At 39.0% G+C, this 14592-nt stretch overlaps 2 long non-coding RNA genes across 2 annotated transcripts; both read right to left on the bottom strand.

Annotated features, from left to right (window-relative positions):
- Positions 1–583: 583 nt before the first annotated feature.
- LOC137062119 (uncharacterized) lies at positions 584–1669 on the bottom strand. Its single transcript, XR_010901206.1, has 3 exons — positions 1570–1669; positions 1370–1430; positions 584–1227 (listed from the first exon to the last, which is right to left on the bottom strand). It is a non-coding gene; the product is annotated as an uncharacterized lncRNA (long non-coding RNA).
- A 9392-nt stretch (positions 1670–11061) lies between these two features.
- Positions 11062–11800, bottom strand: LOC137062120 (uncharacterized). Its single transcript, XR_010901207.1, has 3 exons — positions 11757–11800; positions 11541–11601; positions 11062–11382 (listed from the first exon to the last, which is right to left on the bottom strand). It is a non-coding gene; the product is annotated as an uncharacterized lncRNA (long non-coding RNA).
- Between the last annotated feature and the right edge of the window lie 2792 nt (positions 11801–14592).

Consider the following 14592-nt stretch of genomic DNA (forward strand, 5'->3'; position numbering starts at 1 on the left):
CACAATGTCTGCATTTATAGAGACATGCTTGTTAACTGAACTAAGCACCTGGACAAACACTCGAGAGTGAGTGCTGTGGTGAGTGGATTTCAAGTTCAACTCCTCTGATTGGCCAACTGCGTTGTAGATATCTACAAACATGTCTGTGATTGGCTACATTACTCACCAAGGCAAAAACACGTTGGAAATTTAATCATTCGACGTGTGCAAATACAGATACACACTGGATCTTTTGCTAGCTCTTTTTCGCTTATAATATGCTATTATTACGAATTCTTACGGAGGATTACAGAAAACAGACAAGCAGTTATGGGCAGCGTTTCCCTCTTAAAGCAGAAGCAGCAGCAGGTTGGCTGTGGTTTGAGTGAGAACATTACAAGCTATTATCATGTCCGTCTCAAGCTCGGAACAACGATGTCCATTGGGTCCCCGGAGGGCTGGCCATGTTGTTCAGGGGCGGACAACGTACAACATAGGTGGGCATAACGCCAATATCACGCAAATGTCTTAGTGATGTGTGAAAGTCAGGCATTAGGATCTGAAATACAAACGACTCGTAGGCGGTCGCTTCTTTCTTTTGGGAGACAACAACTGTATTTATTGTGCACTTTCGACTTTACAACTTTGCAGAACATTTACATTCACAAACAGCTATATTACACACTGCATGAAAGGGATATTCGAAAAGCCATAATAGGGGCACTTTAAAACCATATTAGGAACATGCAGTTTTAATCATAATTAGCTACATTTTTCATTAGTATCCAGACCTTCAATATAAATGTAAAAAAAAATGTTATACTATAATCTAATCAGTTGTACACTGTTATTTGTACATTTGTTTAGCATGGCAATACGATTAAACAGCAATATTGCAAGTTATTAGCAAATATTATCACCCCTTATACAGTCTGTGACTTCTGTCATGGTGATTGGGGGTTTTGATGTCTTGTCAGTGGTCGGAGAATTTGTTGTTCTGCTTGCTGGAGGGGCTGTCAGGGTGATTGAGGTTTTTGTTGTCTTGTAAGTGGTGGTTGGTGGATTTGTTGTTCTGCTAGTTGAAGGGAATTTGCTTGGCACAATAACTTCCTCAGAAGATTCACTCGATTTAGACTCGCTTGATTCTGATTTCTCAGACGACTTACAATGTGAATCCTCCCTGGATGGATCATTTTCCTCTGAACTGGATCTTGAGTCTGATGAATCAAATCCTCTTTGCAAAGGAAACTAAGAATTCAAAGAGTTGATTTTTTTTCATCTTTATTAATAGTACTGTATGCTTTTGAAAAAAAATCTATAAAAGTAACTTTGATGTATATATAAAAAAACGTAATGAAAATTGAAAAGAAAACATAAAACTGATTCTTACTGGTTTTGAAAAGACTGACGCAACAAAAAGCATCAGTAACAGTGCCTGTATTGATTTCATCCTAAAAACAAAAGCACCAAAAGAGATTAATGTGAAACCTCATATTTTTTATTTATAGCACATTTTGCTTGCTCGTATTCATTAATTATTCAGTTACCAATAATAAAGATAATACCAATAATTCAAAAGCCATAGCATACCTCAAGAGATGAGTGAGTTACCTCGCGCAGATGCTCTCGTCCAGCTATTGTAATGTCACAGTCTGTGTTACTCTGGCATCTGTGATACTGTGGCTTAAATACTGGATGGATGTGAGAAAACCAGGGCTTGGTCCAATGAATTCCCATGCTGATGACGTGACAATAAGTCAGCATTTGCGCAACTTCCTGTGTCTCTAACAAAACTTTCAAAACACCTTGCAAAATCCCTTCTACAATCAATGTGTAGCAATCCAAACAAGAGTGTAAATCATGCAACGCCACTGCCCACAATGCATTGTTTAGACACCACACACATTGCCTTCCACATGCTTAGCTTGTAAAAAAGAACTTTTTTATGTACAGTATTTACTGTACTGTACATCTCAACAAATGATGGCCTGTGACTTTGGACACCCTCTAGTGCTCCAAACACAACTTGAGGGAACTAGATGGATCACTGGTTTTAATACTGTTTATACACTGCAAACTCACAACCGAAATGCATACTTGTCAAATTATTTAAATATCAATTTGAATTCATTTTGAATGCCTGACATTGTATGACCTAATGTTGTGTAATATAAATCAGCATAAAACCTGATATGTAAATAAGCCAATTAATCGATAAAGCGTGGTGTGTGTGTGTTTTCTTGTTATGGTTTATAATGAATTGATTGAGGAATACTAAGAAGGTTGATGTTGATAGTGTCTAACTAAAAACATCCGCCGTCAGATTATGCGATTGTTCTGATTTATACTGTGCTTTCATATTTTATGTTGAGATAGATCGTTGTTCAGGTTTTAGATGAATGTAGTAAATTGCAAGTACAAGTGTAAATTGATGGAGATTACAGTTAAATGGCTTATTCAGATAATATGGCTATAGTATTTCACACTTATTGCAAGATCGATTGAAGAATAACGTTGAAATTTATTAGTAACTTTCACAATGGCATGCTGCCAACACTGTTCACTCTCTGCACAAGCTCAAACATATACTAGACAGAGTTACCGCTATTCAAAACATCTGCTCAAACTGAACTAAAAGGTAACAAAATAGGCTTCTGTAATTGTTACTCTAATTTCAGGAGAGTTTTATATTATAGCGTCGGTAGAAATCCATCCGTGTTAGATATAGATCTGGGTCACTAAAGACCTGAACATGTAAGAATGATTGGCGAAACAGTCATGCATTTAAGGTTTAGCATATCATTTCCCTCTGATTTTTAGGTATCTGTTAAGGGACTTACGGGTAGGGTTAGGTTTAGGGGTTCCTCGAAACTAGAGTGGACAAGTAAAATGTTCTCAAGAGCCTCAGAACTGGAGACAGAGGATTGGGAAAGGGAAAGACCCGTTTCAAGCTCGTCGGCCAGATTGATTTCCATGAATGAAAAGCAGAAGCAGGTGAGAGCAAAGCATGTTTACACATGAGAGAATGACGCAGCAGATAAATAACTCAATACCAATCTCAATAACCACCAAAAATAAAACAAACAGGCTTACTTGTAGGTCAATTACTAACACCTTGTGGGAACTGCTGTATCAAAAAACAACTAAACAGGAATAAAATGTCCTTTCAGCGATCGGCTAAGGGCTAACAGACGAAAGGTTCAGCAGGCAACGGCAGGTTCTCACGAGATTGCTCGTTCCGAAAAAGCAATGCGATGTCAAAATAAAAGCCCTCTCTTAGAGGAGCCTTTACAACAGTTACATCTTCTACCCCTCCTTATGGGCAAAGCGAAGGTGTGTGTGTAGTCTCCCTGAAAAGGGTAACATAGATATTTTAATAAACAGACACAGAACACTTGTTGCGTTTCCCTCAATCTCTGTATTATGATTGAGTTAAAAGAACCATTACATGCATATCAACATGCATAATAGGGGTGTGCATTGGCACTGCCTTCACGATTCGATTCGATTACGATTCACCAGGTAACGATTCGATTCAATTCGATTCTACGATGCATTGTGATGCATCAAAATTCTACTGCACACAAAGCAAATTTTTCATCAGTCATGAGGCAATACAAGCAGATATTAAACAACAGATTGTATTGGCTGCTATGTGTCTCCTGTATCTTTGACATAAAAGTTATTAAATAAAATAAAATGTATGACTGTTTCACCAAATATTCTTACATATTCAGGTCGTTAGCGACCCGGATCTATATTTAACATGGATAGACCTCTACCTGTCGTGATAATATATAAAACTCCTGATTTTAGAGTAACCGCTACAGAAGAATAAAATAAAACCTATTTCGTTACCTTTTGGAGCTTGGAAGGATTCAGTTTGAGCAGATGTTTAATACCATCATCATATGACCTCGTCAGAGTTTACCAGTATATTCAGCATCTGCCTCATATTCGCCATCTCCAGCATATTCTCCAAACTCATTTTCAACGTCTTCAAAATCAATATTTTGATCACTGACAGCTTCTTGACCACATCCATCATCAAGAGACAGTGACACTAACATATGATTGTGTTTAGTACTTGCTCTCTGAAGTAAATCACTAACCCATTTCAAGTTTTGCAGATTATAATTATTGTTTCGTTTTCTGTCAGAGGTAACTATGAGTGAAACGTCACTTCATCATTGGGTATCAGACATTGCCACCTTGTGGAATAAAAGGGGAATTGCACATAATCGATTATGGCACTTTGCCGCATCGATGCTGAATCGTTCATGCCCCGCATCGCGATGCATCGCCGAATCGATTATTGTTGACACCCCTAATGCATAACATTACACTTTGTTCATACCCAATGTAATCTGTATTGTATTGCTGACAAAACAATTAAAGAGTTGAGCATCAATTAGCATGAACCCTTATATCCATCCTGGTACACACAATAAACCAAATTATTTGCATCTGCATGTGTGACAAAATATCTCATAGGCAGTAAAGAAAATACGTGTTAATGTAATACTATACAATATACTCTGTACTCAAAGTGCATATTAATCTCATAACATTTCAGTTATCACAACATAACACTTCACATGTTACTAAATTAATGACACACTTGGGTTCACTTGAATATGGACGAGTCAACACGTGACCTATTGACACTCAGCTACGGTACGAATGCAAATAAAAGTAAAACTGTGGTCAAAGATAAAACTATTACAGCAAACTCGTTTCAACCGCATAATAACACTATTTTCGTCATACTACTTGTCAGACAAACCTCACTTCATATAGTAAACAATACAGTGCACGAGATGTGCTAAACGATAGCATAGTTTTCAGCTATTCACGTTCGTCATGTGCGATTCAAACTCTTCCGTCTATTTCACAATATGGGTATATAACAAGTATACGAACATCGTATATACTCAAACTCATTATGAACATCACTTTGGATATTGAGGGGCTTACCTGAAAAGGGTAACATAGATATTTTAATAAACAGACACAGAACACTTGTTGCGTTTCCCTCAATCTCTGTATTATGATTGGGGGAAGGGAACCCGTGTGGCTGTAACTAACTCTCTATGCTCACCCCGCCCCCTGGTGGAATCTTACGGTACTTGTCCTACAACAGACCACTTCAGAAGCTAAAGACAGGTCAATCATGCAACAATAATAATAACAGTAATAATAACGTATCTCTTAACCATGCCCACTACATGTGGTCTTTGTGGCCATGGAACCTGAAGAGTCCTTGGATTATAATCCCAAAACATGAATCTGTTTAAAGCAAAACAACCCTACTTTGTCAAAACAGATGTCGGAGATGGCAGAAACTTTCGTGGCTGCAAGACTGTGTATCAGCTGGGGCAATGGAGAAGCAACTATAGCAGTTCAAATGGTAAGTCTGCAGTAGGGATGCGCGGTATACCGGTACTGGAAAAATACCGGTATACATTTTATTTAAAACGGTACGATATCATGATTTGGCACATTTCGGTATATGCTGCTTTTCCGAAGTTCACCGCTAGATGGCAGCGCGCTACCCAAACTGACCCGAAACAACCGGCAAATGTGACGACAACATAGACGGACAAAATGGATAAAGCAGTCGAATCTCACTCAAGATGCCCAAAACGAATTAATAAAGAGAGGAGTAGAAGTGACATTTGTAATGACTTTGCTTATAAAACCGATGAAGAACCATCAAACCTAGCCAAGAAGCATCTGTCACTATCCTGACTTTAAGACTTCTTAAGAGATCGACAGGTCAGTGAATCATTCAAACCATCTCATTTAGACATTTATTTTCTTTTAACACTGATCAACGCACACACACAGCCTAACATAAGATCGAATATCACAATCTCCAGCGTTCGTTTAAACCAATGACATTTAGATCTCATATTTGCATGCGTACTATTGCACTATTTACATTCGCGTTAGACACAACCGCCTGTGTTTATGTGAATACCCACTAAAGACGGACATTTGTACATAATTCTGTGTATTTGACTGTTTAAGGAAACTTAATGTGTAATGTGCGAGCATGACTAAGTGACAGGCGCGTGTGTGTGTGTGGTATGAGCTCATGTCTCCTGTAACTGTTATTACGAAATGCTATAAAATCACTTGCGTGTTCAAATGATTTCCGTTCTCCATCCCGAGATGAGCGTGAAATGTTGAATCGGATTATGCAGATTGCTTTAGTGTAGTGCGATGTCTTGAAACCAGAAGCAATTTGCTAATTTTGAGAGATTTTTGCTGAAATTATTTCTCACAAGAAAGTTTTCAAATGACTGATTTGATGTGATAAGCTTTGCTGATTAATTTACTAATAGCATGCAATATACCCGCGCTAATATCAGACCTTGTGGTATCGATTTAATATCGGTACTTCGGTATTAGATTGTGGTACCGTACCGAAGCCAAAATTGTGGTATCGAGCCATCCCTAGTCTGCAGATGGCTTTGGTGGTGATCTAAGCAACTCTACCAAATACATTCATACTTCTCAAACTAGAGCAGGTAGTAATGCCGGTAGACTGCGAACAGCATTTAAATAACATAAAACCAGATCTAGTTTACTATGTCACAGATGTGGACAGCAAGAAGACATACATGGACACACACACACAAACATTGATTTCCCTTTGCTAAATAAGACCAGACTTAGTAATGTTCCTAGACCTTCCCATAGATTAAATAAAGCAGGACTGAACAGGGATACAGTGCCTGGCGTAAAAATAGGTAGAAATGGTTCGAAGCTCTGGTTGATTCTTGCTCAAGTCAAACCCTGTTCACAGGTGAATGTTTGGATGAACACAGTAGTTCAATGTGGGGCAAAGTGAGCGTTTGTTGTAATCAAGAGGGGTGTGAGAGAACACCCCAAAACCAATCTTGAGATTGAAATTGACAGCAAATGACATGTCCTCTCAGTTGGCATTGTGGAACAAGCTCCCCAGTCATTTTTAGTCAGAGATGTCAGAGAAGGAGCTAGCTGAAGCTAGGGTAGTCACAAGAACCCAAGCTAAAGAGGAAGAGAGTACTAGACATTCTTTGCAGAGCTTACATTTTGCGAAAGTTCACAAGGCTGAGAAATCGAGACGTGAGAAATGCCAAAAGAAAGTTGAGGGCACAAATATTATTGAGCAATTACCTAAACCATGTATTGATGAGGCAATATAGTGCACTTACAAAAAGTTCCCGTTTCCATGAGAGAGTGATTGTTTCAGTTAGACAATTCACTGCCATCTGGGGCAGCAAAACACATTAGCTAGAATTGCTAGCAGATTTCATTAGCCCAGACATTACATGATGTGGTAGACTTTTGCAAGTCATGTCTAAAATGTCAGTTGACAAGTCCATCGAAAAGAGGTGATAGACCACCATCATTCCCATCACTGATGTTTCTTTTACTCGTATTGCAATGGATACCATTGGTCGTTTGGAAAGTAGTGCAGGGAATATTTCTAGTAGTTGCATATTATGCTACTAGATATCCAGAAGCATTTCCACTCACAAACATTAAGACTAGACAAATTGTTAATACCCTTATCCAGCTCTTTTCATGGGTGGACATTCCCAGATTCCCAATTTTACCTTTTAACACATCAAACAGGTCTGCTCCATGTTAGACATGCACTCCATACAGACCACACTTTACCATCCGCAGACAGACAAAATGGTTAAAAGGTTTAATCAAATACTGACAGCCATCTTCACAAGTTTGTGACAGAAACAGGGACAGATTGGGACTATTTGGTACCTTTCATGCTCTTCACCTACTGATAGGTACCCCAGTCATCAACAGGCTGTTCACCCCTTGAGTTGCTTTGTGGACGGCAAATACAAGGGCCGTTGGATATCTTGAAGGAGGCCTGAGAAGCAGATCACTCCTTTGGAGTAAACAAACATCAAGGTGAGAAAAAAAAGGACTTCCTTGCAGAGATAGTACGTGTTAACATATCTGATGCACAACAGCAACAAAAACCCTGGTATGACCAGTCGTCAACAAAGAAATTATAAACCTGGGCCAGAAAGTTTTGCTGCTTCTCCCAACATCGGACAACAGGTTACTAGCCAAGTGGCAAGGGCCATAATAGGTCCTATGAAGGATGGTCCTAACAACTATGATATGTCTTTACCTAATCATCATAAAATGTCACAAGTCTTCCACATCAATATCTTAAGGCCATAGCAAGAGAGAAAGGGGTATTTGTCATTGTGTTTGAAAAAGAACTTGATGAGCAGTACTTCCCAGTATCTAATTTCACCCACTTATCCAGATGTAGATAATTTTACAGTCAAGCAACAGAAAGAACAAACAAAACAAAACAAAAAACATACCAGAAGGGCTCTTTAGAAACAATCCAGGAAGGATAAATCTGATACAACACAATACCCGTCTTTTGGCGTCAGACCCAATTAGGCAAACTCACTGCAGAATTCCAGCTCGTATGATTCCAGCATTAAAGGAGGAGGTAAAGATGATGTTGGATTTAGGAGTCTTTGTGAATGGTGCAGTCCAGTGGTACTGGTTTCAAAGAAACATGGAACACTAAGAATTTGCATCGACTTGTCAAGACTCAACTCAGTTTCTGCATTTGACCCATATCCGATGGCAAGAATTAATTGAATATCTGTGCAAGGCCAAATACCTGACAACTCTGGACTTGTGCAATGGTTACTGGCAAGTTCTCTAGGCTGAGACAGCTAAAAAAGTGACAGCTTTTCGTGTCCCCCGTGGGTTTACCATTGATGACAGTGTTGTCTTCAGTACAACCTGGAAAGAACATTCAGACCAAGTGGACTTCAAGGTACTGGTTTTGTTGCTAATGCTAAAAGTGTCACATTGCCAAGTCAGAAGTCTCTTATCTGGGCTACTGGGAGAAGGTTCCATCAGACCACAGGTACACAAGGTCATGGTTTACCCGTAACATTTCATTATACTACTCAAGTGTGTCTGTCTACATATAAAGGGTTAGTACCCTCCACAAGACGTACATTCATTAACATTAAGTTTAATTTCTTTTACTGTATATCAGGTGTTACTCGCTGAAGTGTTTAATCACAAAGAGTCTAGTTGTCTACCACTAGGCTTGGGATGGGTCTTGTAGGGCAGTGAAGCAAGTGCATTCTGGGAGTTGTTCTCAGTCTAGTAGACACCAAATTCTAAATAATTTAATAAAAAGCTTGCGTTTCCCCCAGAAATAGTGACAACAACACTCCGGCCAGACATGGTCCTGTGGTCTCCAACAACAAAGCTGGCATATGTTGTAAAATTAACAGTACCATGGGAAGATGGGGTTAAAGAGGCTTATGAAAGGAAAAAGAACAAATATTCCGACCTGGCAGCTGAAGCATCTCAGAACGGCTGGAAGAAAAAGCATCTTCCCAGTAAAGGTGGGATGCAGAGGATTTGTTGCCACATCTACCACCAGTTTACTAAAAAAAAAAAAAAAATAGGGGTGAAGGGTTGCTCTCTCCAACAGGCAATCAGGTCCATGTCAAGCGCTTCCAAAAAAAAAGCAGTAACATGGCTCTGGACCAAGCATAAAGACCCCAACTTGGCAGCAAGGTAGAGACAGATGGTAGGCTTAGGCCTGACTCAAGGAGAAGGACGACCCTGCCATGCAGAGCCCATCAAGGATATGGAGGGTATGGCATGGACGGGTTTGTACCTGGGATGCTGGGTACACCTTTTAGCCTTCTGGAGATGTTGTGGGCTTCAATCAATGAAACGTCGATGAAGCTGCCCATCTGATGACTCCAATGACATACCTTACCCTCCTTTTCACCACTCCACACCGACTGCTACTATCAATAGTTTCCAACTAAAAGGATTGAAACATAGAACTAGTTCTATTAGCTTTACTTACTAATACCCATTTTTAAATACACCTTCATCTTTCCAGAGGTGAAGTATCAAGTAACTTTCCCACCAAACAGATATTGGGGGCAACCATTTTAGCAGGGTAACCTTATTCCAACAATGCACATTTATATCAGTGACATCAAAACAATCACTTTTTTTACCTATCCAAATAAATACACTAATACCCAGTATTAAGGGAGGTGGGGAGGCTTCTCTGTTACAAGAGTCCAAAAGTAGTTTAGCATTACAGTTGGTTTTGGCTGCTCTAGCGATTTCCCTCTGAGTTTAGCCAGCAAATTAAATGTGCTGTCTCTTAAGCACTGTTTATGCACAAGTTATTTGTTAGAAATATGCAATATCTTTTTCCCTTAAATAATCTTTTACATTTATCACTTTTTATTGTGTAACGCAATATTGTAACATTACCTTAAAAGTAACTTTCCCAGCTTGCTAAGGATGGCGGTGTTAAACTTATTTTGACTGTGAATTGTGCATTTTTTATTAAGAAAAAAAGTATATAGAAGGTTCCATGTCATTAACACTAATGCTATAGTAATACTACAACTACTGATAATAATAATTTTATACTATTAGTATTTAATTAGGTTACTGAAAAAAGGTACAATAAATTTACTGAACTTGTGTATTAATATGCGGATATATGTTCAGACAAAGTACTACCTGGCACATGTTTTTTGGGGGGGTTTTGTTTGTGTTCAGGTCTTTTATTTTGTAATTCTCAACATTTTAGTTACTGGTCATGTGATTCCCTTATTCTATCATGTGATCATGTATTGTGCTTCCCCCTAGGTGTTCTGATTTGGTTTTGGTTATGTGTCCTTTGTTTTGTTCACATATTTTGTTTAATAATTTGCACATGGGTTCTTAAAGCTCGCCTATAGTGGACCTGCAATGCTACCAATAATAAACCCCATTTATTTTTTTTAAATTTAAATAAAATTGATTTTTTTTTCCTAAAATGAAAAAATATATAAATGAACAATCAATCATAATGGTGACATGCAATTTTAAAGTTTATTAGTTACATTATTCATTAGTACAAACACCTTCATTATCCCATTAACCCTAATGCATAAACATTGTTATACTGTAAACTATAATCAGTTGTACATTAGTTGTACTGTAAATTTCCATGAAAAATGATTTAAACAGCAATATTGCAAATTATTAGCAGATCATCCCTTCCACAGGTTGTGGGTTATTGGTTCGGGACATTGAGGGTTATGTTGTCCCCATGGTGGTCAGCAGATTCTTTCATTACATTGTTGTGTTGCTAGTTGGAGGGACTGTCGTGGTGGTTGGCAGATTTGTTGTTCTGCTAGTTGGAGACGCAGTCGTGGTGGTTGGCGGATTTGTTGTTCTGCTAGTTGGAGGGAATGTGCGTCGCACAATAACTTCCTCAGAAGAATCAGATTCACTTGATTTAGACTCAGACTCAGAACGTGAATTCTCCCTGGATCTGGATTCTGATGAATCAAATCCTTTGCGAAAAGGAAACTGAGGATTCAAACAGTTGAACAACAAACATTATTAATAGTAGGCTAGTGTATGCTTTCGAAAGAAACTGAAGTAGCTAAAAAGTAACTTTTATTTACATTAAAAAAAATCTAAATCAAAAATCTAGATGTGAAATAAAACATATAACTGATACTTACTCGTCTTGAAAAGACAGACGCAACAAAAAGCATCAGTAACAGTGCCTGTATTGACTTCATCCTACAAAACAAAAGCGCCAAAAGAGATTAATGTGAAACCTCTACACTCAAATTTTTTTTTACCACAGAATTCATTCATTGATTATTCAGTTACCAATAATAAAGATAGATTCAAAAGCCATAAATGTAGCATAATTCAAGAGATGAGTGAGTTACCTTGCGCAGATGCTCTCGTCCAGCTATTGTAATGTCACAGTCTGTGTTACTCTGGCATCTGTGATACTGTGGCTTAAATACTGGATGGATGTGAGAAAACCTGGGCTTGGTCCAATGAATTCCCATACAGATGACGTGACAATAAGTACATTTTTGCTACTTCCTTGTCACTACCAAAACTTTCAAAATGCCTTGCAAAATCCCTTCAACAATCTTTACTTAATCCTCTTCATCCCCAGTGGGACATAAGGCAACCCCTTATACAATCAGTTATCCAAACAAGAGTGTAAATCATGCAACGCCGCTGCCCCAATGCATTGTTTAGACTAATCACATTGTATGCTACGTGTTCAGCTTGTGAAAGGTTCAGAACTTAAGCATACTTTATGTATAATTATGTACATGATTTACTGTACTTTATATCTCAAATCCACACACAAATGATGGCCTGTGACTTTGGACACACTCCAGTTGTCCAAACACAGCTTGAGGGAACTCGATAGATCACTGGTTTTAAAACTGTATATACACTGCAAATTAACTTGTCAAATTATTAAAATATCCATTTAAATGTTTTTATTTATTTATATGAAAATAAATTCAGCATAAAACCTGATATGAAAATAACCCTATAAATGAGGTGTTTTCTGGGCCTTTGAAGTGTTTTGACATACACTGACAGTGCTTATTTCTATTGCTTATAACACTTTCATAGCTAAAATCTGAATACACTGCATTCAGCACAAACTCTGCTTCAATAATATGTGAGCAGCATGTATGTAAAAAAATATATTTTTGCGAAAATTATGTTTATGTGTGGTTGGTGAGAAAGAGAAGATTTTTTTTTACAAATCTCTCGTGTATGTGTGGCAAGTATTCACCGAGTTACGGTTCTTTTTCTGACGCGTTTCAGAATAGATAAATTCTTGGGGAAAGGTCGGGGTGCAGTGGAGCTCTATGACTGTGTCTGGTGAGGACGAGTCAAGAGGTCGACTTGGTAGCAGAAACTGATTTCACCAATTTTCCTGGAAAAACATCCATGTTGATCCTGGAACATTCCCATCAACCATTCAGATTTGAAGAAGAAGTTTGCAGTTACTTTTTTATGGATAACTTATGGGTAGGGGTAGGTTTAGGGTCAGTGATAGGGTTAAGACTTCATTTTTTGAAAATAACGTTGATTCTAGGAACAATAAAATATATGAAGCTCTTTTCCAAAACACTATAAATCCATTTGAATAGTTTTCATGAAAGTGTCTTTTTTTTACCTACACCCATACATCTTGTTAATATTTGATATATCCTGTGAAAATAGTCTATTGGCTCAGTCTGAACATGTTAAACAATGATTGTTAAATGAAACCACATTGTTGATTATAAATTAAAAGTAAAAACGTTTTTGTTTCAAAATGCTACAAATCCATTATTTTTTATATGTAGCTAGTTGGTTTATGTATAAAAAACAAAACAAAAAACAACAGCAACAAGCAACACATGTCACATGCAGCATATGACATCAGGGGTCAAGTCGATTGGCGGTAACAATCGCGTTCCAGGGGGCAGGTGGAGGGGTGGGGTGAGGTTGCCGGTAAGAATCGTGTCCCGGTGGGGGGTGGGGGTGTCGTAGATTGCCGGTAAGAATCGCGTCCCCGTGGGGGTGTCGTAGATTGCCGGTAAGAATCGCGTCCCCGTGGGGGTGTCGTAGATTGCCGGTAAGAATTGCGTCCCGGTGGGGGTGTCGTAGATTGCCGGTAAGAATCGTGTCCCGGTGGGGGTGTCGTAGATTGCCGGTAAGAATTGCGTCCCGGTGGGGGTGTCGTAGATTGCCGGTAAGAATCGTGTCCCGGTGGGGGGTGGGGGTGTCGTAGATTGCCGGTAAGAATCGTGTCCCGGTGGGGGTGTCGTAGATTGCCGGTAAGAACTGCGTCCCGGTGGGGGTGTCGTAGATTGCTGGTAAGAATCGTGTCCCGGTGGGGGGTGGGGGTGTCGTAGATTGCCGGTAAGAATCGCGTCCCGGTGGGAGGAGGCCGTGTCGTAGATTGCCAGTAAGAATCGCGTTCCGTACAGGATTCTGTTATGGCCAGGATCGCTTTTGTGGGGGCACAGCAGTGCGATCAAAAAACAAGGATATATGGCATTTAGGTTAAAAACAGGCTCGCTTAAAGCAGTTTGGAAAGAAACTGCATCTTGCAGTACATTTAAACAAACAAAAAAATATAGTGATATGGAACCAAAGATTGATGGAGCACAGAATGGGTTCAGTACACAGCAAAATGGCATGACAATTTTTTTTTATTTGGCGTTTATCGCGTTTTGGAAAAGAGCTCTTCATATTCTGACCTATAATGCGTCTAACTCTGCAAAATCAAGATATGCGGGTTGGTACACCTGCAACACCACCATGAATGTTTGTGGCCTTCAAGGATCAGCTCATCTAGCCTGCCCAGTTTTCACCATCTAGATTAGATTCAGTCTGGCGGTAGTACAAATCATTACATCCAGTAACTCCTTGCAAGTTAGTGACAAGGAAGAGCCGGGCTATCCACCTCAACTCCAGTCACATCTAGTTCCTTAAAACTAGAGCGGCTAAGCAACATGCTCTATGACGAGCCATCCATCTGCGAACTGCACAACCGTAAATGCCATGAAGCTAACGCCTTTACACCATTCGTGTGAAACGCTTTTTTTCTGAAGTTATCACCCTCCTCGAGGACTGACCAAGGGCTGACACATCACAGAGATTGTATATATTCATATATGAAACCGCACATTTCTTATATCTACATTGAGTTCTCCCACACAGACATATTGCACATATAAACACAATCAAACAGCT

Source organism: Pseudorasbora parva, chromosome 23 (assembly GCF_024679245.1).
Source record: "Pseudorasbora parva isolate DD20220531a chromosome 23, ASM2467924v1, whole genome shotgun sequence".
In the NCBI taxonomy this organism is placed as follows: domain Eukaryota; kingdom Metazoa; phylum Chordata; class Actinopteri; order Cypriniformes; family Gobionidae; genus Pseudorasbora; species Pseudorasbora parva.